At 36.9% G+C, this 21,951-nt stretch overlaps 1 protein-coding gene across 1 annotated transcript in view; it reads right to left on the bottom strand.

Moving 5' to 3' along the window:
• The window catches only part of LOC100868178 (uncharacterized), a 179,110-nt gene extending 157,237 nt beyond the window's left edge, over positions 1-21,873 (bottom strand). The window contains exon 1 of the mRNA XM_012491430.3: positions 21,433-21,873. The gene's annotated coding sequence lies outside the window, so the exon portion shown is untranslated. The remainder of the gene's footprint in view (positions 1-21,432) is intronic.
• Positions 21,874-21,951: the final 78 nt, after the last annotated feature.

Below are 21,951 nucleotides of genomic sequence, written 5' to 3'. Positions count from 1 at the left end.
GAAAAATGTAAACTCGCGGGGAAACAGTTTTATCGATGATACAACATTTTGTTATAGATTATACTCCAAGCGTAAATTGGAAATAAATATACATATTTTTCATTTAACACGTTGCAAAATATTGAACAATACGATACCAAAGTTTTCTAAATTAAAATCGAAAGGGAGTTTATTACGTTTTATTTATCAGCTTCATTTAAGCTCGTGCTTAAATGATAAATAAATTAATTAAATATCGATATTTGACGATGTGATATAAACGAGAATCGTTGAGACAAAAACGAGCGAATTATAATTAAATCGACGCGATTACCGTAAAATTTACACTTTCTGTTCTCGATACTTTAAGTTCGATTGACAATTTTATTTATTTATAATGCACGATTATCCAAAAGGCGAGTATCGAAAAAGTATAATTGATCGATCAAAATTTCCAGCAGCGTTTTTCAACCCTCCTCAAATTAATATAATCGAAATATACGAAATAAATATTAAATATTGGCGCGTACGAAGTTTCTTTATACGCGGTTTTTTCGAAAATATAATTCGCACAAAATTATTTTTCAATCAATCGACTGATTTCATCGTTCCATTTATTAAAAAAAATTTTCGAGCTCAACTCTTCAAGTTTCTTTAAAAATCATTTTTTTTTTTTTTTATGTATAAAACAAATATCAAATTTATCTCTCCAAATGCCTCTTATCATTCTTCTTCTAAATTTGAACTGATTACAAGATAATCTGATATTCTAATTATTCTAAAAGAAAATTTATTTATTCTCGTCCATTAAACACATCTCAAACAATTATATATATATATATATATATATATATATATATATATATATATATAAAACTAAAAGGCTCAATGGTTGACATTATCCTTCCAAAATCTGAAAAGAAACGAAATTTCATATGCTTAATAAAATAATCCAAAATCAATTCACGACGAAACAATGTAAACAAACGTTAATCATCCATCTCTATTTTAAAAGATTGGCAATCTTCCTGGAATTCGTATCCGCGACTTAAACAACTCTCTCTTTCTCTCTCTCTCTCTCTTCCCTAATTGGACTGCATTATTTTCCACAACTCCATCCAGCCTCGAATCATCCTTTAATTTCATTTCCAATTTAACTTGCCGCGTGGAGAAATCGTCTCGTTTCGTTTTGCGCCTGCAGCAACCCCGTTTCACATCGATATAATTTCGCGAGTATCGAGCACCGGTGATAAAGAGAATCGAGTTCACCCCCGCGTTACAACAACGAACGAGCGTCCTGCATTTTTAACGCATTTATCCACCCCTTTTCTTCCCCTGCCCCCTAATTCTGTGAACGAAAGATTCTCGTTCTTCTTGTTGTTGGAATAACTCGTTCAAAATATTTTGAAACGCAAATTACGAACAACCGAGGGGTTGTTTCGTTAATTAACCACCAATTCGATGACTCTCCTTTCTCTCGGGGAGGGAAATTAATGTTGCTTGAAAATGTATGGAAACGTAGTCGAAATGTTATTTAGAAAATTGTCGGTTGAATTCGAAGCAACGTGGAACTAATTGTGGTGGATGGAAAGAAAACAGAGGTACAGGGTGTACTGAGAGTTATACACTAAAATAGGATAATTCTTGATTCCATGTTTGAGGAAATCTCAACTCGAAAGATAGAGGAGAATGAATTATTAAGTGGGCGAGGAAGAAAGAATGATTCGAGAATTTTACGTAAAAATTGTATACTATTTCCTTATTTTTGCACGATCTAACTTTTCTGTACTATCCTGTACAGAAGTTTGAATAGCACGACTTGTATGCACAAGATACAACACCACTGTGGATTAAGAGAGTTTCCATGTTAGATGAAGTAGCTTCATCCCCGGTATTAAAACTCGATAGTAAAAATACAATTCCAGCATAGAATCTTCTTGTTTCGAAGCTAATTTATCTCTGCCATAGATACAACTTCTTTTGCGAGTAACTTGTCCCTATATCTACGAACGAGAGCTATTAGAAATTTCACCCTCAAGTTGAAGTTTAAGCAAGAATAAATCGAAATCGAAACATTTTACTTAAAAGTTGGCCTCGAGAGAAGTTCGACAAACCTTATAGATCGAGGGGGTGTCGATCGCTCACCGAAAATACACCGGAGCCTTATACAGCGTGAAATTCTACAACGCGGATGATACACTTGACACGATGATATTTTCGTGCTTGGACACGTGTATATTTATTCTCACTCGTACAAGCGAATCCGACAAGTGCATCATAAATATCGAGCGAACGATACCCTTCGAATTTATCTGCAACTTGGACCGGACCCGTAAAAGCAACAGCTTCTCGAACGTAACGTCGATTTGGCAGGCAAAGGACAAATAGCTCCGCCGTAAAAATCGATCGTGACTTCGAAACGTAAATATCCGTGGAATTTCATATTCCTATTCAGACGATGTTTTCGAACGTGTTTTTCCAACCAACTTAATTCCTTTTTTTTAAATTAAACGGAACAACAAATTGTTAATACGATAAGGAACGTCTCTCTCGTTTAAAAGAAAAGAATAATTTCGAGGCTGAGATTAATTGAATAAAAAAAGTCGTCCTTTTCAAAGAAAGCGAACACCGACGCCATTATTCCTCCAATTTCATTTAGATGCACGTGGCCCAAAAAATCGAAAGCTCCATAAACAATTCAAATCCCCGATATCCATTTTTCACGATTCGTAGCCGCGGTATCGCGATCATCTGACGAGGTTGATGAACGAGTTGAGAGCCAAAAAAAAAAAAAGGAAAAAAGCCTCGTGTATCGATTTCTGCCACGCGTAAACAAACCGGAAGCGCGGTGGTATCAGCCGGTGATCGGAAACTTGCAAGCTCGGCCGCCACCGGTTTATCTATCACCTGGTTTTCAAGCATTTTAACTCGTCGAAAATAGTCGGTTTACGGGAACGACTCGATTCCGCCAACCAACGTGTTTCTAAATAATTTTGCGGGAGCTGCCACTCATACCGACAATTTATAGGCTTCCTCGAAGAGCGAGTCGCGGAACGGATGTCGCATGAAAGATCAGAGGAAATTCCACGGAATTCGAATGCTCGAATGACTCAGCCGACTGAATAGTTCGGCTTCCTAATTCTCGACGTGATTATCATTTAACCGATCATCTGAAATTGTGTCAAATTCAAAATTATGTCAAAATTTTCAACGTCGTTTCATTTCAATTAATCTTCTATCAATGAAATTGTGTGTGTGTCTAAAAATCTATACCGATAAATATGTCAAATAACAGACGATCCAATTGGATTTGGAAACGTTTCGGGAAGATATAAAAGTTGAAGTTCAATCTTAAGTGAAAGGATAACTTGAATTACTGACGTAAAGGTTGAGTATATGTAAGAGAGTTCCATTCGATGGAACGTAGTTAGATCGTTTGTTTCAAGCATGTAGAAATTTGAGTCGTTCGAAATAAAGCTCTGTAAATAGCGTTCGGTGGTCAGACGGAAATAGAAAATTTGCGAAACGGAATATATGTACGTTACATCGATTCCAATGTTACCCGTATACACGCATATAGCTAGCGCGAACTTTTATATATCGATGTCACTCTCTTTTTCGTATAACCAATTTTTTATTCGTTTTTCTTTTGGAACTTTTGTTTTCTTTCTGCTCTCTTTTTCTTGTGGAAATTTCACTTATTCCTGTTGCTTTGATGCGTTACCAAATCTTTTTTTCGCGATGTTTTTTCCAACTATACATGTATATATTTTATTGCTGTGTAATACATTTTTCTTTGTATTTTTCTCCACTATCGTTGCAACGTTTGGTGTTTTTCATTTACTATTTTTTTTTTGAAGGATTTTAAAAATTGTTATTGTTTTCGTTGCTTTCTAACTCTGTTCTGATATGGAAATCTTTTAAAGTTTCAATTTTTACTGTGAAAGAGAGAAGAAGAAAGAAATTTCGCAGGATGATAGAATCATAGACATTCTTTTGTCCATGAATAATTGCAGAAACTCCTGAGAAAGAGAAATCTCTATAGAATGCATCCTCCTGTATATGGCAACAGGGTGGCGGTTAAACACATCTCTACTAAAATTTTGGAGAAAGTGAGACCACCAACTAAACACACACGACGACCACTAATTGACCATACACGCGGAGATACCACATCTAATCTACAGGAATAAATAATTAGATAATATATAATAATATATAGCAAGCTTTTAAAAGAGTGGTTATATAATAAATAGGATCAAAGTAAGGTTATTATAATAAATTAATCAATAAAACATCACCTGTTAAAAAACGCGTGGTAGTGGCGGTCACCCATCCTTTCACGAGACCTTGACGAGTGACAATGCACCTGAAATAGAACCTATCATCGAGCAAATGTTTCGTGCCACTTTGACACTCGAGACGAGCGTTCTTCAATAATAATATCACTTATAATTCCCAGACTCGAAACTACATTTATTTTATTACGCCAAAAAAAAAAAGAATTCATCCCTGCTTGACTAAAATAAATAAAATAACAATCGATCGACGCTATATTTCCCATATTGCTAAAGACAGAATGTTAGTTCAACCACTCGATGATTTAATTTAGAAATTCGCGATATTATGAGAAGCATTATAGCTACAAATACACGTAACTACGTATTGCTCTCATTGAAGTTTCGGAGTTCAAACGTTAACACTGGCGCACACTCGTCCAGTATATTTACCGCGGTGAGTATTCAGCGAGCAAGTTGTTACGCCCTGTCAAAGTGTATATCGGGATTTGTTGAGACGCGCAGCAAAGCCCAGAAATAAATCAACCACGCGAGATTCGTGATAACCGGAGAGATCTTTCCTCTGAAAGAAACTCGACTACCACATATATATATATATATTTTTTTTTTTCCAATCGATTGGACGATCCTCCTCCATAAATCTTATCCAACGTTGATTCGATTCGCAGGTAAAATTCAATCGCTTCTACACGTTACAACATCGCAAGTATATTAAGTAATTTCAAAGCTCGGAACGTTCTCGCGTCAAAGCGAAATGAACGAACCTTTTGTTTCAAGGAAACGAAATTTGTTTTGTAATTTGCACGGAGAAAAGGATCTCGAATTGGATAAACGCGAGATTTTCGTCGGTCGATTGGAAAACTTGAGACACGGCGAATGTCACGTTTTGTTGTACAAATCGGTGCTACGAATATAGACAGGTTGGAAACGGTCCATCGTGGAATAAATAACTTTCATTGATTGACAACCGACGTCTTTAGAATTTTAAGCGTTTCTGGCGTCCGTGAAGTTTACTCCGATTATAATTCTCATAACGGCGGGGTAACAGGAAATTTCAATTCTGAATGAAACGCCGTTATTAATTTTCCATTCGGGATATGTTTAATTGAAAAACGGAGAAAGAGAAAATCATGTTAAAATCGTTTGCCGATCTTGAAAATAAAAGTTTCAAGAATAGAAATTTCTACTTTGAAAGTCGACATCTGGATACTCTTGCACGATTTTTCTTTCTCTCCTCTCTTTTGCAACTAATGGATAGAATTGATATTTGACAAGTTGCAAAGTGTAGCTTCTCTTTTACAATTACATAATTTTTCGTCAAACGAAACTGAAATACACAAGAGAGCGAGAGCTCTTTTTCCAAAGCTCTCAAAAGAGATTTTTAATTTTAGAGAAGAAACGAATCGTGAAGATATTTTCCAAATTATTCAAAATTATTAGAAATTTTTAAAAAGGAACAGAGATTTCTTTCTTAAGGAATCTGAAAATTATCCCAATACTTTTTATCGCAACAATTCACCAATTATCTAAGCCATCATTTCTCCCGGAAATCTCGTGTTTCTCATCTCCGAGAAAATTTTCTCAATTCGAAAAAAGAGGAAGTCATCGACATACGATTGGAATTGGTTAAAGAAACGAGGCGAGCCACTTCGTCACGTCTTCGCGAGGAAAAGTGTGTTGGTCGTTTTAAGAAATCGTTTCCTAACTGCGAAATTTCGTCGCAATTTAAACGAGACCAAGTCCAACATCTTCGCATTTCTCCTCTCCTCGATTGGAAGAAGTCGATCCTAGGAAAATTGTAGCCGGTGAAAAAGTTTTCCTTAACCAAGCTCCAAGCTGCGTGAAATTTTTATAGAAACTTCTCGTCACACAAACCTCGAAAATTCTTTGCCAGCCACGTCCGTTCGTTAAAAGCTATTTTCGCAGGAATCTGTTCAACCTGCAAGTGACCGCAGTTTTTCTTTCCACCGGCCGACCTACATACACCTATGACCTTTGAGCACTTCTTTTTTATCAGATAACATGTCCCACGGTGTTTTCCAATCCAACGAGATTGCGATCGTCCAATGAGGATTGAAATTTGCCAGGCTTTTGTCCAATGCAACATTTCACGTTCGCGATAAATTTCCTTGAATTCTTGAAGACAAATTTTTCTTTTCATTTAAATTCGCGCGTTAATTTTTCCTCTACTTTTTCCTCTTCGTCGATTGAGTTTTTAGTTTTTTTTTTTTTTTTTTATTTAATAGTTATTTGCACACATTCTTGATCGAATATATGAGAAATCAAGTTGATGAACTCGAATGTAATCGATCTGATGAAAAGTTAAAGCTGTATCTTAAGAATTTAATTTTCAAAAAAAAAAAGAAATGGAGTAGATTTAGTAATTAAGTGACTTATATTCTATAAGGAACGAGGTTCTTAGAAGAAATTGAATGTACACAATTCTAAAATTTGGGATGATTTGATTCATGGTTAACAGAGATTAAGAATCGCTGCATTTATGAAAACGAATTCACATTGATCATCCGACCCGATCATTAAATTAGATTAGAAAATTATACAAAAAGAAAGAAAGAAAAAAAAAAAAACCTACCTGAAAAGTATTCATCTTAAGAAAAATACAACGTATTTCCTCGCATTGGTGGAGAGTCATTATATTTTCACGACGACAAACTGAACGAGTATAGCGAAGAGGCAGAAACGGAATGAAATAACCCGTGAGAAAATAATTGCATCGCGTTAAAATCCTAAGCTCGAGCATTTCTATACTCGGTTTAAATCGAGACGAATCGATTTCCCTTTCGTTCCTCTTTGAACTTGAGGCATTTGTCGAATATGGGACAGAGTTCTCTCCCGGCCGCGAGCGTAGGCGCGAGCAAATTCTCATCACGTGGCATAATTGAAGAGGGAAGAAAAGGTGAAAAGAGGGGTGTTTCTAAAGGTTTCCTCGCGACACCGCTCAAGGAAAAGAAAAAAAGGAAAATGTTGCTTGCTCGTTTCGAGGCTGGCCTCTTCGTTCCATACTTTTGACGTCCCACCTCGAGAGGATAAATAAAATTCCAAGGGAAAGGATTTGGCGAAAACGTCTCGTCTCGTATCACTCGATTCTTCCAATTTCCCTTGTTTCGTTCCGAAACTCCGCCCAAAACCACGAAATCGAAATTTCTTTGCTCGAGATCCGGAGTATTCTGCCTTCTTAGTTCTTATTGGCGAGTTATTTGTTCACATTTCGACCTCATTTACATAGCATCTCGTTGGAATCAATTATAATGATCCTTTGCATCTTAAATCGATAATTTTTCAAAATTTTTCCATTTCTTAAGCGAATGTTCGTCCTAATCGAAGATCACCATTTCGAAAGTTTGAAATATTCCATCGTACATCGTTATTACCATTGCAATGATAAAAATATTCTATTCTAAAGATATTCTAAAGTTTCGTAATTCCTCTCTCCCCAAACAACTCAAAACGTTAAATTAAATCATCACGTAGCGAACAATATAAAAGACTCGTTCTAAATCGATCCGATAGTCAAACATCGATCCATCATTTGTAATCATAACTGGATCGACGGTTGAGAATCGGTAAGGAAAATTTAATATTGGAAGAGTTTGGCAAATACTCGTCGATCCGCGAAAACCTGTGGAAGGTAACGAGCCAATAACTCAACATCCAAGAGCGCATCGTTCTCTCATAAATCCTAAGATTCGCGTCTTGAATCTCGGCCTTGTGCACGTGAACGTGACCTCGCCGCCACGGCTTATTAAGGCTTGATAATAAGGTCGTTCCTCAGCCGGGGAATACGAAGAAGCGTGCTCAAGACTCTTGGAAATGTTTCTCTTTCGCCGACCAAAGCGAGACGGTCTTTTAGCGGGCGAGCATCTTGGCAGAATGTCGATAGTAGACGTACGAATGGAAAAGTGTTTCTCTTTGGAGCGCTAGTGTTACTCTGAATGATTCTGATCGAGTCGAAGGGATTTTGGGAATTTGGCGAAAGGAAAGTCGAGATGGTGTACCATTGCGTTCTTTCTTTTTTTTCAGCTATCGTTGGAGTGAAGTTTAATTGACGATTGAAAATCTAGAATTTCGATGAATTCAATTTCGTAGAGTATTTGAATCTTGACGATTTGACGTGATAAATGCAACGATCGTGTAAATTTATAACAATTTTGACGGAAGATAATTTTTGGAAGAACGTTGCAAAAGTTTTCTGACGAATTATTCGTAAAATTGAAATCTACCGGATTGCGTAAATTTCTCGAATTTGCTTGTTCCCTCTGAATTCGAATCCGTTTAAAAATTTTCCAGATTTTGTAATTACATTCAAATTTTATTATACAACTACTTTTCTACCATTATTCAACTGACAAGAGTGGAAAAAGGGAGCGATGTAAAACGCGAAGGTAAAAGTTTTTTTCTTTGAAGAGACAAAAAGATATTTGAATCGCGTGCACGAAAGCTGATATATACGCTATTAAAACACGCGTTACCAGAATATGTACACGAAATGATAACTAAAATTTATTCAATTCGTTCGACCTATATTCGATAATATTGAACCCTCTTATTAATTTCCTCTTATTTAAATAGATTTGTTTACACGTATAACGTGTATATTTATCAAAAATCTCAATTAATTTAACGATTCGCGTTACCACACTCTTCGCATTTCTCTCGTTTGTTTATCCACATTGAGAATTTTCTCTCAAAATAAACTATGCGTGTATAAACAAAACTCGCAATAGAGAGAGAGAGAGAGAGAGAGAGCGTGCATGATAATAGTAGCAATTTTATCGGGCTGTAACAGCACAATCCATCGGTCCAATAAAGAGAAAGACACATAAACACGATGTTACGATCGTTATAAAAGTCGCTCTAAATAAGATCCTCGATCGAATTCTCGATCGAGTTTGAATTAACGGAAACGATAATGTGGCACGTGTATCTCTGATATCTTGGCTATTATCCGACATTAAGAGAGATCTGAAATTGTAATTTATACGGTTTTTCGAAAACGAGGATTTGCGCAGTTCCCTCCGATAATATCAGGCAGGCAAAAAGGTAAGCAACGATAAATTTTACGAGCTCGTTCGCAAATCATCTCGCAGATGCGCGGATTGTAAAACCGCCGGAAATGGACATCGCTACGTCGTATTTCCGCGAGATTTATCAGAAATTGTGCAGCGGTTTTTACTAGCCGTTCTACCAGGCTTAGATTTTTTTCGAATTGATTCGAAAATGAATTCGAACGTGATTTAAATAATTGCGATTTCCACGAATTTCGAAATCGACTCGAAACTCGAACGATCGTTCAAATTTTCTAAACTACCGAATTTGTGTTATTTCACGACTCGAAATTTTTATTTCATTTTTATCGATTTTCCATCGTATTATACTTCGCGGATACAGATTTTCGAATTCAGATGGAAATCGAATCCTTTCGTTGCAACATTGTCGTCCCCTGAAATTCGGAGGTTTGTATTTCGAGATCTTGGAATTTCTTTCGAAATTATTAATCCGCTGCAACGTAAATTTTTGAAAAATGCAATGGCTGAATTATTGTTTCAGAATAAATTTTCCACTTTTATTTAGAAATTTTTTTAATCCTTCCCAAAATTTTGAAATATCTATTTCAAGTCTTTCGAAATCTTTAATCAATTGCAACATCGATTCTCCGGAATTCTGGAATCGGAAGGGCATCATAATTTTCGAATTGCTTAGAAATTTTCATTATTCTCGAATTCCTTCGTGAAATTCAATCGTGACATCGAAGATTCGTATCGTTTCGCGATCAAAATAAATTTTCCACTTATATCTAAAATTTGTTTTAATCCTCCCCAAAATCATAAACCTTTCGAAATCAACTGCAACATCGATTCTCCGGCATTGCATCAATCATAATTTTCGAATCGCTTAGAAATTTTCATTGTTCATCGAAAATAGCTGTGTGAATTCGTATCGTTTCGCGATCAAAATAAATTTTCCACTTATATTTAAAAACTTTTTCAATCCTCCCCAAAATCATAAACCTTTCGAAATCTTTAATCAACTGCAACATCGATTCTCCGGAATTCTGGGATCGGAATGGCATCATAATTTTCGAATTGCTTAGAAATTTTCATTATCCTCGAATTCCTTTGGTGAAATTCAATCGAAGATTCCGAAAGTACCGTGAACTTGAACTCGAACGATCCCGTATACGCCTCGAATTCCACGAGAAATTTTAAACCCATCGATCTCGCACATCATCCACTTCTACTCCTCCCGAGGTCTCTCCCCTGCCGCGACCGCCGTTCGTTTATTTATAATTTCCTCGACACTCTCGATGCAACATCTCGACACAACATCCCGCGAATATTTCCGCCACTTTAATCCTTCCCGGCCTATTTCGATCCGGTTCCCTTCCCGAACGACACGGATATTTCTGCCTCTCGCTCCAACGTTAGCTCGCAGTTTGCCGCAATTCTTGTGAGACCGCGACATCGACCACCACTCGCTTCCAAGTCTGCTCCACGATTGGATTAAACCGATGAAATACGTGCGTGTATATACACGTATTTAATAATAAATTTGGCGCGTTTACTTTTAGAAGGACGAAGGAAAATTGCTCGAAATGGGGAATCCTGCGCGTATTTATCGATCTATCGCACGCTCGTAATTGGTTTTAATTAAATGATAACGTTCACTGGGCGAATCTAATTCAAATTACTTTAACGAGTGTCGCTCATTAATTACGCGATATCGATGAATATTGAACGAACATCGACTTAGCTTTCCGCGATATGGTTTCGAACAACGAACCATTAAACTACTTTCGATAATAAGTATAGTTAACTAGGAGCCATTAAGCGCGGTGTGTTATCGATGAACGCGTGGAAACGTCGATATTGTTTCGACGCGTTACGATGCAAATACCATGCAACCGATCGAAATCTCTCTGTTTTTTCGTCGTCGTCAGCGTGATCGACGATTCGACGAAGTCGAAAGCATGATTTAAAAAAAAGAAAGAAGAAAGGAAAGAAAATTATGGGAGAAACGAAAAACGTCATCGGTTTGAAATCAAATCGAAACGATCGAAATCTCTCTGTTTTTTCGTCGTCGTAAGCGTGATCGACGATTCGACGAAGTCGAAAGCATGATTTAAAAAAAAGAAAGAAGAAAGGAAAGAAAATTATGGGAGAAACGAAAAACGTCATCGGTTTGAAATCAAATCGAAACGATGGCTCTCTATTCGAAAGCTAGAAACTGAAACTTCCGATATCGTTTCAATATTCGATAAATTCGATTTCTGTTCCGTCACGAGTCTGTCAAAATGCTGTCAAAATTCCGTTTTGCCACAAGTGATACCATCTCGAATAATTGACGCGATCGAGATGAATTCAAAACGATCAGGCGAAATTGAAAGAAGGAGACTGTAAAAAAAAAAAAAAAAACAAAATGTCATCGTTTCGAAGTCAACGAAAGAAAAAAATAATTGAAATTATCGTCATGGTTGAAATTTCCAAAACAATTTTGTCTTCCCTCAAAAAGCTGAGCCAATTAATCTATTAACGAGTATTCGCTGGCTAATGGGTAATGTAATCGTAAGGGCAGGTCCAGACAAGGGTAAACACCTGTCTCACCTAGCCCTTCCCTATGCGTTGCGTCGAGCGGAAACGTCAATTTCGATGAAAGGCAGTTCGATATTTCAAGGCGTAGCTTACGCAAATCTAATCGAGGAAAATATTCTTCTTGAAAAACCATCCATTGAAACAATTCGAAAAATTGAATACAATCATGTCCTGCTCTTTAATCGAACAAAACAAAACAAATTTGTCAAAAATCAAACTAAGACACAAATTGATTACTTCCGAAGGAAAATAAAGAATTAATGAGTTTTAAGAAAAGCGGAACGAAAAAGAAGAAGAAACAGCAGAAGATGAGAGATTACAATATAATGAAAAGGTAAGGGGGAGAAAACGATTCTCTATAAATATCTCTACTGAAATTTCGAAAACACGGATTCATCGATAACATTAATGCTCGACGGCAACAATCGAAGATGGAAATTTGTAACCGCCTCCGGCTGGAAGCTGGAAGAGACTTGTATGGGATAACGGGATATAGAAGAAAGATGAATCGTTCAAGGAAAAAGCAACGGATGCAAATTCTTTGTTGTTATCGATCACGCGTTCGAGTGTTCCGTTTTCCGAAAGAAAATAGAGAAAAATCTATTGGAGGAGGCGAGAAAAATAATCATTTTGAACGAGATCTATCACGATTTAAACAGGCAAGATAATCGAAAGAGAGAGAAGAAAAGATGTATTCCTCCTTTTTCCTTTTCTTTACATTATCTTTTTTCATATTGTCCATCTTACACTTTATATGCTATTTTTATCTACACATTTTCCATATCGTTTCGCAACTTTTCGAGGGAATATTTCTATTAAAAACTATTCGGAGCGTGTATTACCTCCGAAACACGAAAACGGCAGGTCGCGGTAATAATTGATAAACGAATGTAACGAATACCGATATATCAAGCTCGTTACGAATTTATATTTTCCAGGATGTATAATTAATATCGGAGTATCGATGGCGAGTATCGAAATTGTTACAATTTTACACACAGAAGAAGAATGTAATCGAGAATGATTTTTATATTAAGATTTTCTAACGAGACGGAAAATTTAATTGGAAATGTATTTTCCTTTGTTGCGAAAATATGCAAATAATGATAAAATAAATAGACGGACGAGTGAAAATGTTACGCGTGTTTCTTGTATCTATCTTTCAGAACGAATCGATTAAAAGGAAAGAGAAGGTAAACGTTAAAACACGATTGTCTTTCGAGATGCGAAAATTTCTTCCCTTCGAGATAATCGTTAATATCATTGCAACGAGAAATTGAACGAAGATCGTGCGTTTCGAAAGAAAAAGAAAAACTCTCGTTCCGTTTCGTACGTTCGAACGTTTTGTGTCGTGAAACGCATCAACTGTGATCTCCTTCAGAATCTCGATCAATAATTCATTTTGCATCTAATTTGCAAATTAATAGGTTTCGCCGTAGCGTGGCCATTAGAACGATCGATGCCATGGAATGATTTACGCGATGAAAATCGTATAGGCGAACATAACGGCCCGTGAAATATTCATTTCGTCGCGCGAAATTTTCTTGTTTCAATCCCTGTCAATTTAAGTCCTCCCTGATTTTCCAGAGGGAAACGAATTGGAAATGAACAAAATGATTGTTAATTATTTTATTTATTATTAAAAAAAGAAGAAGGAAGAAAAATATTCGAATATCGTATTGCTCGAAATTTGGGTAATGAGGGATTGAGGAAGGGAGTATAAAATTTGATCTTCGTTATGGAAAGAATTCGATACGTTGGAGGAAGGGGGTATAAAAAAGTTTATGCAATTAGAATAGCTCGTTAACATTGCACAACTTATTTGCGCGTCTCCTTCACCGACCTTTGGAAAACTTATTAAATTAATTTCATTACGACTAACCTCGTTCTCCCTTGTACGAAGCTTCGCTCGATTTACATGCACTGCTTCAAACTAGAAATCCATTACGACTTTCTCTCTTTCTCTCTCTCTCTCTCTCTCTCCATCGTGCTACCTGTTTCCATCCTTTGTGTGTTTGCTTATTTCCGTGTACCTAAATTCTATGAGTATCCGTGTCAAAAATAATCGCTCTAAAGATTCATGACACTAACGCGAGGAACTAATTTGTCGGGATTTCCGGGCAGAATGAAACTTTTGCATATTTCAAAATGGGGGGAATATAACGACTCGATGTGACTGATTTTTTTACGAAATTTCAATACTTCTTCCGAATAGTCTCGATGAAACGGAGAATCTTGAATCTTGGCCGAAAATTTAATTTTCATTTCCTCTCTTGCGACATTATCATCCGATTTCAGTTAAAATCCTCTTTCCTTTCGACTCAATCTTCGATCACAGCTTTCTCCTTTGAACGTCGAGATTCAAAAGATTCTTTGGAAATTACGAAAATTTAATCAATTTCCAAAGAGAGAGTAGTTAGTTTATTACTTCTAGAAAATGACATGACAAATTTAAGACGACTTGTTTTTTTTTTTTTTTCATATTGAAAGTGTAACTCTGGAAATATTTCTACGATGAGAATCGAACTCGCCGATCATTTTTCCCAAATTTTTAATCTGCCTCGAAGGACACAACTGTTAGCGCAATGCCTACCTCGTGTTACGTTAATATTTCACGTGCTCGATAATATCCCCGATTAATCACCTCGGAGTCGTAAATTTCAATTCGCGTGATTAACGCTTCGAATGTTCATTAAAACGCTTTGCTATTCCTTTCGAGATGCGCGTTAAAAAAAAAAGTGCAGTGTAAAACGTGTCCGAGACGTTAATGTCGATTAACTTTGCAAACGTTAATTAACAGGATTTAATGAAACGACGGACAAATACGGATATTTAATATCCGCGGTGTATGGAGGGCGTAACACGTATCACCGTAAATTACATTGTTCCCTTGGATGAAATTAACGTTGATACAATAACAAAGTGGAAACGATAATTGAGTATCCAGTAATCATATTTTCTTTCCACTCTGAAATATCGCGTTTCGCGAGATAAGTTTACGCGAGAAATTACACGAGTAACGATTATCGAGTAAATAAACTGAATCGTTGAAAAAAAGAAAAAACAAAATTTATCTCGTTCGAGAGTTACTTTTTAACTAAGTCTGGAACTGTGTAGTGTGGAAGATCGTAGGTCGGCACCAAGCATCGATCGCTTTATACCTTCGTTAGAATTCTCAAGGGATCGGAATTTTCAGATAACCTGGAAATTCTTATTCGAGCAGATGGAACTATTTCGAAAGTATTATTCCTTTTGCGTGAATAAAAAGTTACATATTTTTACACATTGATAGTATCAAAACCCTAAATCGACGTCGATTTAATTGAAAAATATTTCAGAATCGGATTTTAAAGACTTGGCAAAAACTCTAAATCCACCTTCATCCGAACATCGTATTCTGCTACGACATCAAAGACGTATTTCACAGTCGTATTCAAGGATCGCGCACGAAAGTAATAATAAACCCATATAATAATCTCGCGGATGCTCGACGCGAACGAATTCAAAGAACGAACGGTATCCGCCATCCGTTCGTCCTGTTCCTTCCACGTTACCCTCACGCTGCGAAACAACGGGCAGACAGACACTGCTGCACACTCACCGAGTCGGTATACCGTTCTTCTTCTTCTTCTTCTTCTTCTTCGAGGATAAGTCGAGAAGCACTTTGAACTTTCTTCCGGAGTCGCGACGCCTTTCGCCTCTCTTTCCATCCCTTCGAACGCCCATCTCCCTCTCTCTCCCACCTCCGCGCATTCCTCTCCGCGCCTCGAAAGCCCTCCACGATACCCGAGACCTTCTGCATCGAGCAAAAAAACCGTACCTTCCGGTGCTGCGTCCGGGATAAAAATAAGTCGTGCCTCTTTCACTCTTGCACGCTCTCTCTGCAACCCTTTCTCCCCCTCCCCACCTCTGAAGAAATTCAATTTGTCCCGAGAGAAGAGACGGTTCACAAAAGAGTCGATCTCTTTGTATTCTTTTTTTTTTTTTTTTTTCTTAGGCTTGCGCTGTCTAAGAAGATAAGAAGAGGGGATTGAGAGGTGAATCGGTGGTCGAACAACGGGATGGGACGCGGTTTTTTTCAATTTTCCATCGAAAGGAGCAAAGATCGGCGCGATCTTTGATACGCGACGTTTGTACGTTTTCGCGAGAACGATCAAATACCGTGGGAAGGGAATGGAACCGCTTCGTTATCTTTCAAACGCGATGTTTTGGTTTCGTATCGATTTCGAGATAATCGATGGTATATCGGATGGGGGTCTTCTATCGTCCATTTGCACAACTGTTTTCTCGGTAATTTCATTCGATGCTTGAGGAGTATTCTACGGGTCGCGTGAATTCGAAATCTATCTTCTTCGCCTTGTTTCTTTAGATCCTGATCACGATTCCGCTTGTATTCTCTGTTTGACAAAACATCGCGCAAGTTTTACTTTCTCGTAATCTGTACAAATAGAGTTCCATAGATCTTGCCTGTTCTATTTTACACGGCAGAACGTAAAAAAGTAACTTTCATCCGCCTTCTATTCCTCTGAGAAATCGATTCGTCGCTCTGCGAATATATCGTACGATCGTTGTAATTCTCGTGTTAAAATATTTGTAATTTCAACTGTTACAAATGATTTCTTTAAAAAAAGGAAAAAAAAAAAACAATTTCAAGGATATGAATACATTTGAATGTAAAATTTTCACTTTTCAAGATAACAGTTTCCACTTGCGAAAAAATGCAACTTCTTTTGAGAGTTTCCCCCTCAAATATATTCATACCTTGAGACAACGGGTGATGATGATAAAGCTCTTCAAGAAGTTGTAACAATTAGGTTACGAAGTTTTTTACACGCCGCGTCTCTTTCTCGCGGATTATTATCTACAATCTGGTGAGGGGTGATGTTGCCCGATGAAGAGCAGACGGTTGATTAAGAGGGTACGAATACTTTCTCGATCGAAAGTTTAATTACTCGACGTTCAACGATACAAATATGATAATAATGCAAAGAGTCTGGATAATCTGATTGAAACGTTATATACGAAGCATATATTTTTATTCCTTTCATCTTTCCAATTATGCTTCTCTTATGTAGGATGCGTTGAAATTGTCGATCGCATGAAAGCTCGACGTTCATAAATTGATTTTTACTCGATTTAAATGCATACAACATATTTGCATACGTTACTTTTCATTATCGGATTCTTGCTCCATCTCGAGCCCTTTAATCAAAACTTTCGCCCTGTAAACACACGCAACATCTTTTTATAATTTGTAATTCATCTCGTTTGTAATTTAAATTTCAAACTTTGACCAAACTGACATAAAATGCCCCGTTTTTTGCGCGGAAAACACTGATTTTAACAGCTGATTTTAATTTTTAAAGATAGCGCGACACGAATATAACGTTTAAAGTTTCGCGAGATGTATCCATATTTCGCATAAGATATTTTCGTGGCGAATACACGCGAGAAACTCATCAATCATCGAATCCGATATATTCTCTGTCTGTCGGGTTGCATGAAAAATATCATGCAGCAGGCTCAAGATCGTTCCACGTGACAAATCATTGCACCCGTTTCCGAAATACGAATTCCGGATAAAAATCTCTCTTGTTTCTCTAATGTACTCTATTATCTCATCCGATTCGATTTTTCTTTCGAATCATAAATATCTTTTTGACATAAAAACTTCGATCCTATTATTCATGTATCTGCTATGTTAACAAAAAAATTTCCAATTATTTCGTTTCTCCCCAGAACCTCCTTCTAATTTTCTTACTAATTAATAAATTAATAAATTCCAAAATTCTTCGACGAAAGAATTTTTTCTTCTGGGTAGTCTAATAATAATTTTTAAGTATTTCGAGATTTTATAATACGCGTCTATTAAGGAATATCAAACTTTTGATTAATGTAATGTATGCATAACCGTGTTAATCCCATAATCGATAGAAACAGGGACGGCAAAAATATACGGCCGCTTTTTCGAAAGCACTTCAAATTTTCCTGCTCGTCACGCAATAAATTCTTCCTCTCTCACAGTTCGACCAGTAAATTATAAAACACGGTCTTCCTCGTGCACAAGTGGTGGAACAGTTCGCCGATAAACCATACCGATATTACGCAACGAGATTACCAACAGCATCGGTGAGCTAATGTTCGCTCAACTATCGTTTCATTCCTTCCAACGATGAATTTTATTTATCCGTGTTTAGCCGTCTATTTTTGCCAATTATTAATATCCTACGCGATCCTACGCCGATATATTTTTCAAAATTATATCCGTAACGTTCTATTTTCGCTTCCAAACTTATATATATGTGAAGACCAAATAGGATATTACAACCATATTGCGATTAACATAGCGGTTGCAATGTGCTTTCGCTTCTTTTCGAAAGATAAACAGAGCTTTCAACGTACGAGGAGGGAGTGTTAACAGCATCATTATTTCGCCCGCGATCCACCTCGAAAACGTGGAAACGCCGAATCGTGTTTACAGAGCATTCAATTTTTGAAAACTTTAAAGACGTGGAGTTGGTAAAAAGGAAAAAAGAAACATGGAAGAGTAGACCACGCGTGCGAAACTTACGTATAATTGATAATAAAGGGGAGGGGGAAAAAAAAAGAGAAAAATATCATATCATAATTTACTAGTATTAAAAAGATAAAAATAGGATAAAGAAAATGAAAGACGCGCGTGTGAATGAAAATGAATTGCGTGCAGTCTTGGAAATGAATTGCGAAAAATGAATTTAAAAATTAAAAATAAAAACTGTAAGAGAAATATTAAATATTGTAAGTATCGTGTAATCAAAACCAAAAACGAAAAAAAAAAGAGATGTTCAGATCGTTTTCTTTAAATGAAAACTATTAAGATCGTTCCAATACGAGTTTTGTCGTGAAAGAACACATTAATTACACGAATCTTTCTTTTTTTACCTCGTTAATAATTAGAAACGATCTCTGTTGCGGAAATTTGAGCAACGGATGAACCGAACTTTTTAAAGTTTGATCAATGCTTACGGGATCTTTTGTAAAGTGAGGAAAAAGAGGAAGGACAACTTGGAAAAGAGGAACAATGAACGGGAGAAGTAACAAAAGATTGGAGATTCTATGCCCGAACGAACGGAATTCCCATGATACAGAAGAAACTTTCTTATTCCCATATCTTTTCTTTATTAAATATTATTAGTGTACTTAATTAGATTGCTTTATACAGGGATCAACTTGGTCTTGGAAAATAATTTTCGCGAAAATTTCGTTTTCAAGTTGCTTATATTTCCCGCATACCGAGTTTAACTATTCCGTTTAAGTTGTATCTTAAATCTTAAATTTCTTTGTCGAAAAGCTAGACAGTATTATATTCGAATTTGCAAAGCATGATTCACTGTTTGTCAATTCCTATTCGACGACTCTCCTATTATATGAAGATATATATCTCCCTTCTCGAGAATAAAATTCCTTGGGGAATTGAATTCTACGTCCTACCACTAAAAGAAATGCCGTGAAAAAATGTATTCTATTCGCTTTATCGTTATCACGTTTCTCTTTTAGAGGCCTGTAATCCATCGAATAAAAAGTTCGTTCGTTTCACTTATCGATACATCTTCCTCTCAAGCCTGTTACGATCACATAAAAGTTGCTCTATGCTAAATTACGCCTCGTCCTCCATCATATCGTTTCTGTTCCCTACTACGTTACTTCTACATCGATAAATCGCTTCTGGAACGGAGAAATTACTTTTAATCTATCCACCCTTATCCCCTTTTTTACACCCCTGTATATCCGTAATATAATGACAGTGTTTCTGACTTTTATATTTTTTGTAAAAAAAAAAAAAAATAAAATGAGACGCAAGTTTCATTTATTCTTTCACAAACGAAACGTTATCTTTGAATCTTTACACGAAACTAGAGAACAATTTCACACCTTTCTCGTGGAAAATAACAAGGAGCTAACACGGAAAAATTTCCGTGAATTTTAATCTTTTCCTTTGGCTAATCTTGTTAAACGAACGTTAACTATTCCCTTGTTTTCGCCGTCTTTCCTTCGCTGTTCTCTTTACCACGTTATCATCGCGGTCGTATAAGCAGATAAATTATACGCAACCGACGCTATTTTCACCCTTTGCAACGATGCCGCAAGAAGAAAGACACGTAGCGTGTTGCATACGCGGTGCACATGGTTTATCTATTCGTGGCTCCTGTTAATAAACTCTAACTCTTTTCTCGACCACTGTTACGGCACCGGTTTCCCCGGTTAACCCGGAAACCAGTCGCTAAATTGCATCCAACTCAAAGATTCCTAATTAATTTTCGAAACAAACGTGTACTTATTGGAATTGGATGCATACGGTTCAATTTATTCGGGTGAAATAACTTTTATTATAGATTAATTAATAAAGTTATAGATATAAATTTTCAGATATATCTATTAATTTTTGTTTAAATAAATATTTATCTTGGTTAGAAAAAAAGATGAAAGAAAATCGTTTAATAGATCTTATTAATCTACAAACATTAATCCACGTTGAAGAAAAAATATTATTACTCATAGATTGTCCCGTATAATTATTCGTTTCGTTCAAACATATTGATTCGTTAAGTGATTTTTATCATGTTTTCTATCTTCCAACGACAGATTATTGTGTCAGATATCGCATTTTGTTTTTGCCAAGCATTTCTTACTATTCTCGCGCATAATTAAATGGAACAGTTTACGAGTAGAATTAAAGAAAAACGGTACACGCCTATACACGAAGTTTATATATACTTGCGAAATAATTTACAATATGGATGTACCATGCAATGAATAAATAAATAATCTAACATAAGTGCATTATGAAGCTCGTGGTTTTACGTTATAGACGCGTAGAAGCAATATTCAATGTGATCGATGATTATTGTATTATTAAACGTTCTATGATTCACTAATATATCAACGAATCTAAAGGTTACTTCGAAATTCAAAACAAAACATGCTTCCGCCCGTTTCGTGGAAACGATAACTAAACTACTAATATTTGTGTATTCATAACAAACATGAATACGCGACGATATTAAGAATGAGATATACATAACATTAGATGAGACGTAATTTACTATGAATTTAAACAAGGACGCGCGAATTAGTCATAACCTAAAGAAAAAAGCGTATACGTTCGTAACTTGAAACTTTCCGTAGCAATCGTTCGTACTTTTCATCGATCAGTTTAGCCAATTAAAACAATAAGAGCGTGACGTGGTATCGAACACATCGAAATCGCGTATATAACGAGATACGTTATTACACACGCGAAGAGTACGGAAATTAATCTTCGCGCAAAGTGTAACGCACTTCAAACATGTCACGAGACGGCGATAAAACGAAGGATCGACGGTCGAAGTATGCGCGAGACGCCACTAGGGGGGAGGGGGAACGGTTAACAGAATAGGCGGGCAAGGGGTACCAACACATCGCGGCGAATCGAATACCTGTCGAATTTTTAACCGACACGGTTTATTTTTCTGGGCGAAGATTCTCGCGTGCCAACATCGTCGTCGGCGTACATTGAACTCACTTACCTCAGCGTCCCTCTGCCATCGAGTCAATTGCCAGCCACGTTCATCGGTCCGTGGAACGGCGTTTCTTCTGATGCATGTCCGCTCCGTTTTCACTATGATCAAATCCGCGCCGTGGACGATCCTTTTAGCACACTATCGTTGTCACGCCGGTCCTCGATTAAAACACGCGGCAAAACCAAGTCGATTACGAATACGCGTCGTTCTCACATGAAAAAAAATAAAGAAATCACAACACTGTTCACCGGCTTTTCACTGGATCCCGTACATCCATCGAATGACTCCCTCCACGCCGCAGTGTTGCACGGGAACAACGACGATTTGGCGCGAGAATTAAAATCACGCAGTGAGTGAATCACGAAGAAAACACCGACCAGAGAAAGAGAAACGAACGGAGGAGGGAGAAAACGAGAGAAGGGCGCGTGTAGTAGAGCACCAGCCGGCCGACAGGACACACCACGACAGACTGAAAATGAGGGTAGAAAACGTGGTTGCCTTCGCGACGCCCTCGTGCGTAGTCGG

Source organism: Apis florea, unplaced genomic scaffold (genome assembly GCF_048593485.1).
Source record: "Apis florea isolate Af1SG1 unplaced genomic scaffold, ASM4859348v1 contig_3793_pilon, whole genome shotgun sequence".
NCBI lineage: Eukaryota > Metazoa > Arthropoda > Insecta > Hymenoptera > Apidae > Apis > Apis florea.
This window is presented reverse-complemented; position numbering and strand designations above follow the sequence as displayed.